Source organism: Mustelus asterias, chromosome 3 (assembly GCF_964213995.1).
Source record: "Mustelus asterias chromosome 3, sMusAst1.hap1.1, whole genome shotgun sequence".
NCBI lineage: Eukaryota > Metazoa > Chordata > Chondrichthyes > Carcharhiniformes > Triakidae > Mustelus > Mustelus asterias.
In genome coordinates, this window is record NC_135803.1 from 107150554 (window position 1) to 107163987 (window position 13434).

Consider the following 13434-nt stretch of genomic DNA (forward strand, 5'->3'; position numbering starts at 1 on the left):
GTAGAAGTTCACATAAATGGTCATGATCAGGTTTGGGCCTAGGAAGGCAGACCCTTCAACCAACTTGGTCATAAACATCACTCACTCATAAGTCTCTGTCTCTCACTGGCATTCCCTCTATTTCTCTCGCTGATGAGGTTTCCCCTCTCTTTCTCTCTCAGTGATATTCCCTATCCTTCTCAGTAATGTTCACCTTCTTTCTCTTTCACATTCCTCCCTCTGTCTCACTAATGTCCCCTCTCTCTCACACTCGCTCACTGACATTTCTTCTCCCACTTTCACTGATGTTTCGTTCTCTCTCCTCTGTCTCCCTCTCTCACTGATATTCCCACCCTCTCTCTCACTGATGTTCTCTCTCACTGATGTTCCCTCTCTCACTCTCACTGATATTCCTGCCCTCTCTCTCACTAATGTTCCCTCTCTCTCACTGACATTCCCTCTCTCTCTCTCATTGACACTCCCTGTCTTTCACTGACATTTGGCCTCTCTCACACAAACTGATATTCTCTCCATCTCTCTCTCTCTTACTGATGTTCCCTCTCTCACTCACACTGATTTTCCCCTCTCTCTTGTACTGACTTTTTCTGTCACTCTCACTGATTTTCTGTCTCTCTCTGTGAATGATTTTCTCTCTCTCTCTCTCCCTCTCACTGCTGTTCTGTCTCACTCTTACTGATGTTCTCTTGCTTTGTCTCACTGACTTGCTCTCTCTCTCTTTCTCTCTCTCACTGAGTGAGTTTCACTTTCTCTCACTGATGTTGTCCCCATCTCTCTCCCACTGATCTCTCTGTCTCTCTCTCTCCCTCACTGACGTTCCCGCTCTTTCTTTCTCACTGACATTCCCTCACTCTCTTATTGACATTCCCTGTCTCTCTCTCACTGATGTTCCCTCTCTCTCACTGACATTCCCCCTCTCCTCAGTGACGTTACCTGCTCTCTCACTCATGTTTCCCCTGCCTCTCTCTCACTGATATTCTCTCCCTCTTGCCCACTGATATTCTCTCCCTCTCACTCACTGATATTCCATCTCCTTCTCTCCCCAATGATGTTCCCTCTCTCTCACCGATGTTCCCTCTCTCACTGATCTCCTCTCTCTCTCACTAATGTTCTCTCTCTCACTGATGTTCCCTCTCTCACACTGATCTCCCTCTCTCTCTCACACTGATCTCCCTCTCTCTCTCACACTGATCTCCCCTCTCTCTCTCACACTGATCTCCCTCTGTCTCTCACACTGATCTCCCCTCTCTCTCTCACACTGCTCTCCCCTCTCTCTCACAAACTGATCTCCCCTCTCTCTCTCACACTGATCTCCCCTCTCTCTCTCACACTGATCTCCCCTCTCTCTCACACTGATCTCCCTCTCTCTCTCTCACACTGATCTCCCTCTCTCTCTCTCACACTGATCTCCCCTCTCACAAACTGATCTCCCCTCTCTCTCACACTGATCTCCCCTCTCTCACAAACTGATCTCCCCTCTTTCACAAACTGCTCTCCCCTCTCTCTCACACTGCTCTCCCCTCTCTCTCACAAACTGATCTCCCCTCTCTCTCTTACACTGATCTCCCCTCTCTCTCTCACACTGATCTCCCCTCTCTCTCTCACACTGATCTCCTCTCTCTCTCACACTGAGCACCCCTCTCTCTCTCACACTGATCTCCCTCTCTCTCACACTGATCTCCCCTCTCTCTCTCACACTGATCTCCCCTCTCTCTCTTACACGGATCTCCCCTCTCTCTCTCACACTGATCTCCCTCTCTCTCACAAACTGATCTCCCCTCTCTCTCACACTGATCTCCCCTCTCTCTCTCACACTGATCTCCCTCTCTCTCTCTCACACTGATCTCCCCTCTCTCTCACACTGATCTCCCTCTCACTCTCTCACACTGATCTCCCCTCTCTCTCACACTGATCTCCCTCTCTCTCTTTCACACTGATCTCCCTCTCTCTCTTTCACACTGATCTCCCTCTCTCTCTCACACTGATCTCCCTCTCTCTCTCTCACACTGATCTCCCCTCTCTCTCACAGTGATCTCCCTCTCTCTCACACTGATCTCCCCTCTCTCTCACACTGATCTCCCTCTCTCTCACACTGATCTCCCCTCTCTCTCTCACACTGATCTCCCCTCTCTCTCACAAACTGATCTCCCCTCTCTCTCACACACTGATCTCCCCTCTCTCTCTCACACTGATCTCTCCTCTCTCTCTCTCACACTGATCTCTCCTCTCTCACACTGATCTCCCTTTCTCTCTCACACTGATCTCCCCTCTCTCTCTCTCACACTGATCTCCCCTCTCTCTCACACTGATCTCCCCTCTCTCTCACACACTGATCTCCCCTCTCTCTCTCACACTGATCTCCCCTCTCTCTCACACACTGATCTCCCCTCTCTCTCTTACACTGATCTCCCCTCTCTCTCTCACACTGATCTCCCCTCTCTCTCTCAGACTGATCTCCCCTCTCTCTCTCACACTGATCTCCCCTCTCTCACACTGATCTCCCCTCTCTCTCTCTCTCTGATCTCCCCTCTCTCTCTCACACTGATCTCTCCTCTCTCTCTCACACTGATCTCCCCTCTCTCTCTCACACTGATCTCCCCTCTCTCTCACACTGATCTCCCCTCTCTCTCACAAACTGATCTCCCCTCTCTCTCACACTGATCTCCCCTCTCTCTCACACACTGATCTCCCCTCTCTCTCTCACACTGATCTCTCCTCTCTCTCTCTCACACTGATCTCTCCTCTCTCACACTGATCTCCCTCTCTCTCTCACACTGATCTCCCCTCTCTCTCTCTCACACTGATCTCCCCTCTCTCTCTCTCACACTGATCTCCCCTCTCTCTCACACTGATCTCCCCTCTCTCTCACACACTGATCTCCCCTCTCTCTCTCACACTGATCTCCCCTCTCTCTCACACACTGATCTCCCCTCTCTCTCTTACACTGATCTCCCCTCTCTCTCTCACACTGATCTCCCCTCTCTCTCTCAGACTGATCTCCCCTCTCTCTCTCACACTGATCTCCCCTCTCTCACACTGATCTCCCCTCTCTCTCTCTGATCTCCCCTCTCTCTCTCACACTGATCTCTCCTCTCTCTCTCACACTGATCTCCCCTCTCTCTCTCACACTGATCTCCCCTCTCTCTCACACTGATCTCCCCTCTCTCTCACACTGATCTCCCCTCTCTCACACTGATCTCCCCACTCTCTCACACTGATCTCTCCTCTCTCTCTCACACTGATCTCCCCTCTCTCTCTCACACTGATCTCCCCTCTCTCACACTGATCTCCCCTCTCTCTCTCTGATCTCCCCTCTCTCTCTCACACTGATCTCTCCTCTCTCTCTCACACTGATCTCCCCTCTCTCTCTCACACTGATCTCCCCTCTCTCTCACACTGATCTCCCCTCTCTCACACTGATCTCCCCACTCTCTCACACTGATCTCTCCTCTCTCTCTCACACTGATCTCCCCTCTCTCTCTCACACTGATCTCTCCTCTCTCTCTCACGCTGATGTCCCCTCCCTCACTGATGTTCCCTCTTTCATTGACATTCATTCCTTCTCTCATTCAGTGTGTTCCCTCTCTTTTTTCTCTCTCTGATGAACCATTTCTCTTTCTCACACATTCCTCCTCTCTCACTCTCTTACTGATTTTCGCTCAGCGTCTCACTGTTTTTTCATCTCTCTCTATCCCTCTCACTGATGTACCTGCTTTCTCTTTCACTGACATTCCCTATCTCTCTCCCACTGATGTTCTGTCTCTTTCTCATTCACATTCCCTCTTTGTCTCACTCACTAATGTTTCCTCTCTCCCTCTCACTGATTTTCCATCTCTCTCTGTCAATGACGTTCTCTCTCTCTCCCTCTAGCTATTGATCCGCTTACTCTTTCTCATTGACACTCTCTCTCTCACTAAGTGTTGTTCCCACTCCCTTTTCCTCTCACTTCTTGCTGGTGATCCATCTCTTTTTCTCGCAAATGTTACCATCTGGAGATTATCCCTTTCTCTCTCACCAAATTCCCTTCCTCACTCTCACTGATTTACCGTTTCATGCTGAAGATGATGTTCCTTTTCTCTCCCTCTCTTTCCCCCTATCTCTCTCTCACTCATGGTCCCTCTCTCGCTCACTGACATTCCCTCTTTCTATCTCGCTGATGTTCCTTCCCTCTCATTGATGTTCTCTCTCCCTCGGACTTATTTTCCCTCTCTCTCTCTCACTGATGTTCCCTCTCTCCCTCTATGACTGATTTTCCCTCTCTCTGTCTCTCTCACTGACGTTCTCTCTCTCTCGCTGATGTTCTCTCTCTCTCACTGATATTCTTCCTCTCTCACTCTCACTGATGTTCCCTCTCGTTCTCTCTCTCTCTCTCTTAGATGTTCCCTCTCTCTCACTGACGTTCTCTCTCTCTCACTGATGTTCTCTCTCTCTCACTGATGTTCTTCCTCTCTCTCTCTCTCACAGATGTTCCCTCCCTCTCAATGATGTTCCCTCTCTCTCACTCTCACTGATGTTCCCTCTCACTCTCTCTCTCTCTCACTGATGTCCTCTCTCTCTCTCACACACTGATGTTCCCTCTCTCTCTCTCACACTGATGTTCCCTCTCTCTCTCTCACACTGATGTTCCCTCTCTCTCTCTCACACTGATGTTCCCTCTCTCTCTCTCACACTGATGTTCCCTCTCTCTCACTCTCACTGATGTTCCCTCTTGCTTTCTCTCTCTCTCACTGATGTTCCCTCGGTTTAACTCTCGCTGATGTTCCCTATCTCTCTCGCATCTCTCACTGACATTCACTGTCTCTCTCTCTCTCTCATTGATGTAGCCCCTTTCTCTTTCACTGATTTTCCCACTCCATCTCTCTCTCACTGATGTTCTTTTTCCTCTTTCTCCCTGATGTTCTCTCTCTCTCACACACACACACTGATCTTCTAATCTCTCTCAGTTAATGTTCTTTCTTTCTCCCTGATCTCTCTTTGATATTCCCTCTGTTTCTCTCAGTGATAGTTCCTCTCTCTATCTCTCTCCCTCTCACTCACAGATGTTCTCTCTCTCGCTCATGCTCCCTCTCTCTCAACTGCTGTTCCCTCTCTCTCTTTTTCTCTCTTTCTCTCTCTGGCTTTCTCTCACTTTGACAATCCTCTCTGCATCCCTTGCCGATGTTCCCTCTTCTCATCTTTCACTGATTTCCCCATTTTCTCTCTTGATCATATTCCTTCCTTCTCTCTTTCTCACTGACATTCACTGTCTCACTTGCTCATTGATGTAGCTTCTCTCTCTCACTGATTTTACCCCTCTCACTTACTGACATTCCCCCTCTCTCGCTCACTGATGCACTCTCTCTTTCTCATTGATTTTCTCTCTCACTGTTTTCTCTCTCTCTTTCACTGATGTTCCCACTCTCTCACTCGTGTTCCCTTTCTTTCTTACTCATAGAATCATACAGTGTGGAAGAGGCCCTTCGGCCCATCGAGTCTGCATCGACATGCAAGAAACACCTGAACTCCTGCCTAATCCCATATGCCAGGACTTGGCCCATAGCCTTGACTGTTATGACGTGTTCCCTCATTCTCTCCCTCGCTGATGTTCCCTCTCTCTCACTGATGTTCCCCACCTCTTTCTCTCTGATGTTCTCCCCTCCTTACTCACTGATGCTCCCCCCCTCTCCCTCACTGATGTTCCCTCCCTCTCACTGGTGTTCTCTCTCCCTGTGTCACTGATGTTCTCTCTCCCTGTGTCACTGGTGTTCTCTCTCCCTGTGTCACTGGTGTTCTCTCTCCCTGTGTCACTGGTGTTCTCTCTCTCTTGCTGATGTTCCTCCCCCTGTTTCTCACTGATATTCCCTCCCCCTTTCATGGATGTTCCCACTCTCTCGCCCTCCTTCTTTCTCTTTCACTGATGTTCCTTTTGTTTCTCTCTCTTTCTCTCTCTCAACACCGATGTTTCTCCCATACTCATGATACTCCTTCTGTTTCACTGATATTCTCTCTCTCTTTCTCTGATATTTCCTCTCCCCCTCTCACTGATATTCTCTCTCTCTCGCTGTTGTTCCTTGTTTCTCGCACTGATGTTCTCCTTCTCTCTGTCAACAATATTCCCTCCGTCCCTGTCTCTCTCTCTTTCTCTCTCACACTGATGCTCATTCTCTCTCACTGACATTCCCTCTTTCTCACTGATATTTCCCCTCTGTCTCTTGCTGATGTTCTCCCTCTGTCTCTCTCATTGCTATTCCTTCTTTCTCTCTTATTGATGTTCTCTCTCTCTCACTGATGTTCTGGCCCTCTCTCACTGCTATTCCCTTTCTCTGAATGCTGTTCCCCATCTTTCACTGATGTTGCCTCTCTCTCAGTAAATAATATTCTCTCCCTTCCTCCTTCCCTCTCTTCCTCCTGAGTGTTTCCTCTCTCTCTTTCTCTCTCTGTCTCTCTCTCACTGCTGTCCCCTTTCTCTCACTGCTGTTTCCTCTCTCTCTGTCAACAGTGTTTTTTCCCTCTCTCTCTCTCCCCCCCACTTACTGCTGTTCCCTCTCTCTCTCTCCCATTAAAATCCCTCCTTCTCTCTCACTTATGCTCCCTCTTTTTGTCAATTACTCTTCCTTCCTTCCATCTCTTTCTCACTGATATTCCCTCTCTTTCTCTTTCTCCGCTGATGTTCCATTTCTCCCTCTCTCTGTCACTGATGTTCCCATTTTCTCTCGCTCATGTTCCTTCTTTCTCCCTTACTGACGTTCTCTCTCTCACTGGTATTCCATCTCTTGCTGATTTTCCCTCACATTCTCGCTGATTTTCTCTCTCACTGATGTTCCCACTCTCACACCTCTTAATGTTGTTTGCTCTTTCTCTTCAATCATATTCCATCTCTAATCTCACTGATGTGCCCCCTCTCTCGCTCACTGATATCCCCCCCCCCCCCCCCCCGCCTCCCACCCCCTGCCTCCCCCTCACTGATGTTCCCACTTTCTGGGTGGGATTTTCCGACCTTGCTTGCTCCGAAACCAGAAAATCCCACCCGAGGTCAACGGACCTTTCCATGGTCTGCCCCTCGCCCGCTCCGATTCCTGCGGCGGATGGGACGGTAAAGTTCCCGCCTCTGTCACACTGGCATTCTCTCTGACACTGATGCTCCTTCTCTCTCATCTGCTGTTCCCTCTTTCTCTCTTTTTCTCTTACTAATCCCCCCCTCCCTTTCTCTCTCTCGCTGTTCCCACATTCTCTCTCGATCATTTTGCCTTTCTCTCTCTTTATCTCTCTCTCTCACTGATTTTCTCGCTCTCTCTCACACAAACACACACACATATACACACACACACACTTATGTTACCCCTCCTCTTCCCTCTCTCACTGATGTTCCCTAACTCTCTCCTGCTTTCCCTGATCTTCCCACTCTCTCTCCCTCTCTTGCTGATGTACCCTCTCTCCATCTCTCACTGACATTTCCACTCTCTTGATCATGTGGCCTCATTCTCCCTCATGGATATCCACTATTTCTCTCTCTCCCCCTCCCTTACTGATGTCTTTTCTCTCTCTAACTGATATTCCCTCTCACTCATTGATGTTCCATCTCTCTTACACACTGGTGTTCCCTATCTCTCTCTCTCTCTGATATTCTCTCTCTCCCCCATCGATCTCCGCTCTTCTCCCACTGATGTTTTCTCCCTCATTGATGTTCGCTCTCTTTCTCTCGTTCTTGATGTCCCTCTTCACTCTCATTGATGTTCCCTTTCATACTGATATTTCTCCTCTCTCACCAACCTTCCCTGTCTCTCTCACTGATGTTCTCTCTCCCTCTTGCTCTTGATGTTCCCTCTCTTTCTCATTGATTTTCCATTTCTCTCTGTCTATGACTTTCCATCTCTCTCTCTCACTGTCAATGAATTTCCGCCTCTCTCTTTCACTGATTTTCTCTCTCTCTTGCCCTGATGTTCCCTTTCTGTCTCACTGATTTTACCTCTTTTTCTGTCAATGATGTTTCCTCTCTCTCTTTCGACACACACACATACTGATGTTCTCTCTCTCCCTCCCTCTCCCACTAATGTTCCTTAACTCTCTCCTGCTTTCCCAGATGTTCCCTCTCTCCCTCCCTCTCTTGTTGATGTTCTCTCTCTCCCTCTCTCACTGGCATCCCCACTTTTTCACTCAGTCTGTTCCCTATTTCTCACTCACTGATGTTCACTATCACTCTCTCTCCCTCTGTTACTGATGTTTCTTCTCTCTCTCACTGATATTCTGTCTCTCTCACTAATATTCCGACTTAGTCTCTGACCGTCATTCCCTCTCTCTAATTGATGTTCCCTCTCTCTCTCTGATATTCCTCTCTCTCTCTCACTGAAATTCCTTTTCTCTCACTGCTGTTCTCTCTCTCTCTCACTGATGTGCCTGTTTCTCATGGATGTTCCCACTCCCTCACTGATGCTCTCTCTTGTCCCCTTCTCTCTCTCGCACTGACATTCCTTTTCTCTCACTGATGCTCTCTCTTGTCCCCCTTCTCTCTCTCGCACTGATTTTCCAGCTCTCTCTGTCAATGATTTTCCTCCTCGCTCACCGCTATTCTCTCTTTTTCACTGATTTTCTCCCCCTTCCTCACTGATCTTTCCTTCGTCTCTCACACTGATGTTACCTCTCTTTCTCTCCCTTATTTTCCCTCCGCAATTACGTTCCCTCGCTCTCTCCCTCTCACTGATGTTCCTTCTCTCACTCAGTGTTGTTCCCCCTATCATTTTCTCTCTGCCTCACTTACTATTGATCTGTCTCTCTTTCTCACACATTTTCCCTTCTCTCTCTCACTCACTGAATTTCCCTCTTTCTCTCTCACTGATTTTTCCTCTCTCTTTCACTGATTTTCTATCCCTCTCTCTCCTTCAATGACGTTCCCTCCCTCTTCTCCCTCTCACTGTTGTTCCCTCTCGCTCTCTCTCACCGATATTTCATCTCTCTCTCTCCCCGACTTCTCACGCCCCCTCCACTGATTATTTCTCTCTTTCTCACTGATTTTCCACCTGTCTCTGGCAATGACGTTCCTTCTTTCTCTCTCTCTCTCCACCTCACTATTATTCCCACTATCTCTTTCTCACTGATATTCCTTCCCTCTCTCATTGATGTTCCTTCTAACATAGAAACTAGAAGCAGCAGTAGGCCATTCAGCCCTTCGAGCCTGCTCCATCTTTCATTTTGATCATAGCTGATCATCAAAATCAACATCCTCATCCCATCTTCCCCGCATATCCTGATCCCGTCTTCCCCGCATATTCTTTGATTTCTTTAGCCCCAAGAGCTGTATCTAATTTCTTCTTGAAATCACACAGTGTTTTGGCCTCAACTACTTTCTGTGGTAGTGAATTCCGCAGATTTACCACTTTCTGGGTGAAGAAATTCCTCCTCACCTCAGTCCTCAAAGGTTTACCTCTTATCCTCAAACTATGACCTCTAGTTTTGGACTCCCCCACCATCGAGAACATTCTTTCTGAATCTATCCTGTCTAATCCTCTTAGAATTTTATAAGTTTCTATTAGATCCTCTCTACTCTTCTGAACTCCAGTGAATATAATCCTAACTGACTTAGTCTATCCTCATATGACAGACATCCCAGGAATCAGCCTGGTAAACCTTCGCTGCACTCCCTCTACAGTAAGGACATCCATCCGCAGATAAGGACACCAAAACTGCACACAATATTGGTGAGGTGGCCTCACCAATGCCCTGTAGAATGCAATAAAACATCTCTATCCCTATACTCAATTCCTCTTGAAGGCCAACATACCATTTGCTTTTATTGCCTGCTGTACCTGCGCGCTTACTTTCAGTGACTGGTGCACATGAACACATAGGTCTCGTTGAATATCCAGCTCTCTCATTTTACACCCGTTCAAATAATAATCTGTCTTCCTATTATTGTTATTGAAGTGCATAACCTCACATTTATCCACATTATTCTGCACCTGCCATGCATATGCACACTCACTCAGAATGTCCAAATCATGCTGAAGCATCTCTGTACCTTCCTCACAGCTCACCCTCCCACCCAACTTTGTATCATCTGCAAATCTGGATAATACATTCAGTTCCCTTTTCCATAATGTGAGCAGTTGGGGTCCGAGCACAGATCCCTGCCTGCCAATCGGAAAAATACCAATTTATGCCAACTCTTTGCTACCTATTTGTTAACCTGCTTTTGATCCATCTCAAGACATTACCCACAATCCCATGCGCTTTAACTTTACCTAGTAGTTTGCTATGTGAGATCTTGTCGAAAGCCTTCTGAAAGTCTAAATAAACCATATCCAGCGGTTCTCCATGGTCAACTCTCCTGGTCATATCTTCAAAGAATTCCAATAGATTCATCAAGCATGATTTCCCCATTGTAAATCCATGTTGACTCTGTCTGATTATGCCACTGCTTTCCAAATGCTGAACTTGATAATGGACTGAACATTCCCAGTACTGATGTAAGGCTCACTGGTCTATAGTTCCCAGTTTTCTCTCTACCTCCTTTTTTGAATAGCTGGCTTCCATTAGCTACCCTTCAATCTGTAGGAACCAGTCTAGAGTCCAAAGAATTTTGGAAAATGACCACCAATGGATCTACTATTTCCAGGGTCACTTCCTTAAGTACTTTGGGATGGAGATTATCAGGCCCTGGAGATATTCCTCTCTCTCTCTATCTCTCACTCTCTCACTGATGTTCCCTCTCTCTCACTGACATTCTATCCCTCTCAATGATGTACCTTCTTCTCACTGATGTTCCATTTCTCAATGATTTTCCCTCGCTCTCTGTCAATAATGTTCACTCCCTCTTGATCTCTCTCTCCCACTGATGTTCCCTCTTTCATTCCTTCATCCCATCAATTTCCCTAAAACCATTTCTCCACTAATACTGATTTCCTTCAGCTCCATACTAAAACTTCTTTCACTCAGAATTTCTGGTTCATTTTTCATGTCTTCCTAAAAGACAGAAGCTAAGTATGAATTTGTTTCCTCCGCTATTTCTTTGCTTCCTGTTATGAATTCTCTCGTTTCTGACTGTAAGGGGCTTACATTATTTTTTGTCAATCTTTTTCTCTTTACATGTCCGTAGAGGTTTTTACAGTCAGTTTTTATGTTCCCCACTCGCTTACTTTCATACTCTATTTTCCCCTTCTTAATCAATCCCTTGGCCCTCCTTTGCTGAATTTTAAACTGCTCCCAATCCTTAAGTCTATTGCCTTTTCTTGCCTATTTGTATGCTCTTCTTTGAGTTTAATACTATCTCAAATTTCCCTTATAATCCATGGTTTGGCCACAGTTCCCTTATCTCGCTTGTGTTAAACAGGAATAAACAATTTCTGGAATTCACCTATTTGTTTTTTAAATGCCTGCCATTGCCTGTCAACTGTCCTTCCTCTCAGTAATGTTTCCCAGTCCATCATAGACAATTCGTGTCTCATACCATGATGGTTACTTTTATTGAGATCAGGACCCTGGTCTCAGAATCAACTACTGCACTATCCACCTTGTCAAAGAATTCTATCATATTATGGTCACTCATCCCCAAGGGTTCTCATTGAACAATACCCAGTCCAGAATGCCCTGTTCCCTTGTTGGTTCCTCAACGACTTGGTGCAGAAAACCATCCCGTATGCACTCCAGAAATTCCTCCTCTATTGTACTGTGACTAATTTGACTCTTCCAAAGGATATGCAGATTAAAGTCACCAATAATCACAAATGTCCCTTTAACACGTGCATCTCTGATTTCCTGTCTAATGCTATTCCCAACTGTACCACTACAATTTGGTGGTCTGTAAACCACCCCCCCCCCCCCCCCCACAAATGTTTTTGCCCCTTGGTGTTTCTTAGTTCGATCCATACAAATTCCACATTGTCTGTGCTAATATCTTTCCTCAATATTGTATTAATATCTTCTTTAATCAACAATGCACTCCACCACCTTTTCCTTCCTTCTGAAACACACTGAATAGCCAATAGTCAATGTTTAGTTCCCACCCTTGGTCAGCTTGGAGCCATGTCTCCGTAATGCCAACTATATCATATCCCTTTACATCTATCTGCGCAACTAGTTCATCCATTTTGTTTTGAATGCTCCGAGCATTCAGGTACAAAACCTTAAGGTGAGCCCCTTTAACATTTCTTGTTCTGTTCCTCCTATTTTGCTTACTGTGTCCTTATCTGACTCTGGCCCTTGATTTCTCTGCCTGTCGCTTTTCTTATTCTGCTTGCTGTCTTTTCCTTTTGTTCATGATTTTCCACTTTTTATCTCACTGGCATTCTCTCTGTCACTGATGCATCTTCTCTCTCAACTGCTGTTCCATCTCTTACTAATTTCCGCCCCCACCTCTTTCTCTCTTGTTGTTCCATCTCTCCCTCTTTCACTGATGTTCCCACATTCTCTCTCTTTCTTTCTCTCACTGATATTCCCTCTCTCTCAACAATCTTCCATCTTCTCCGACTTATGTTCTCTCCCTCTCTCTGTTGTTGCTCCTCTCTCACTCACAGATGTTCCCTCTCTATCTTGCCGGTGTTCTCTTTCTCTCATTTACTGATGTTAGTTACCTCTCTCTCTCACTGTTGCCCCCTCTCTCACTCTATCTATCTATCTATCTCTCCCATTCTCTCTCTCACTCACTGATGTTCCCCCTCTCCGTCTGTCACTGATATTCCCCTTCTCTCTGTCAATGATTTTTTTCTCTTTCACTCGCTGATGTTTCAAGCCGCCTCTCTTACTGACGTTCTAGCTCCCTCTCTGTGTCTCACTGATTTTGCCACTCTCTCTCTCAATGATGTTCCCTCTATTTCTCAATGATATTCCCTCTGTCGGTAATTTTCCTCCCTCTCTATATCGCTCTCACTCTCTCACAGATGTTTTCTCCCTCTCTCAGTCACTCATATTCCCTCTCCCACTGTTTTTCCCTTTCTCTCACTGTTGTTCCCTCTTTCTCGCTGTTTTTCCCTCTCTCTCGCTGCTGTTCCCCCTCTCTTGCTGTTGTTCCCTCTCTCCCTGTGATGTTCCCTCTCTCTCGCTGATGTACCTTCTTCTCACTAATAGTCCCTCTCTATCTCTCCCACTGATAGTCCCTCTCTCTCACGGATGTTCTCTCTCACTCACTGATGTTCCCTTTATCTCACTGATGTTCTCTGTCTCTCAGTGATGTTCTCTCTCTCAGTGATGTTCTCTCTCTTTCGGTGATGTTCCCTCTCTCTCAGTGATGTTCCCTCTCTCTCAGTGATGTTCTCTCTCTCAGTGATGTTCCCTCTCTCAGTGATGTTCCCTCTCTCTCAGTGATGTTTTCTCTCTCTCTCAGTGATGTTCTCTCTCTCTCAGTGATGTTCCCTCTCCCTCTGTGATGTTCTGTCTCTCTCAGTGATGTTCCCTCTCTCTCTCAGTGATGTTCTCCCTCTCACAGTGATGTTCTCCCTCTCTCACAGTGATATTCCCTCTCTCTCTCAG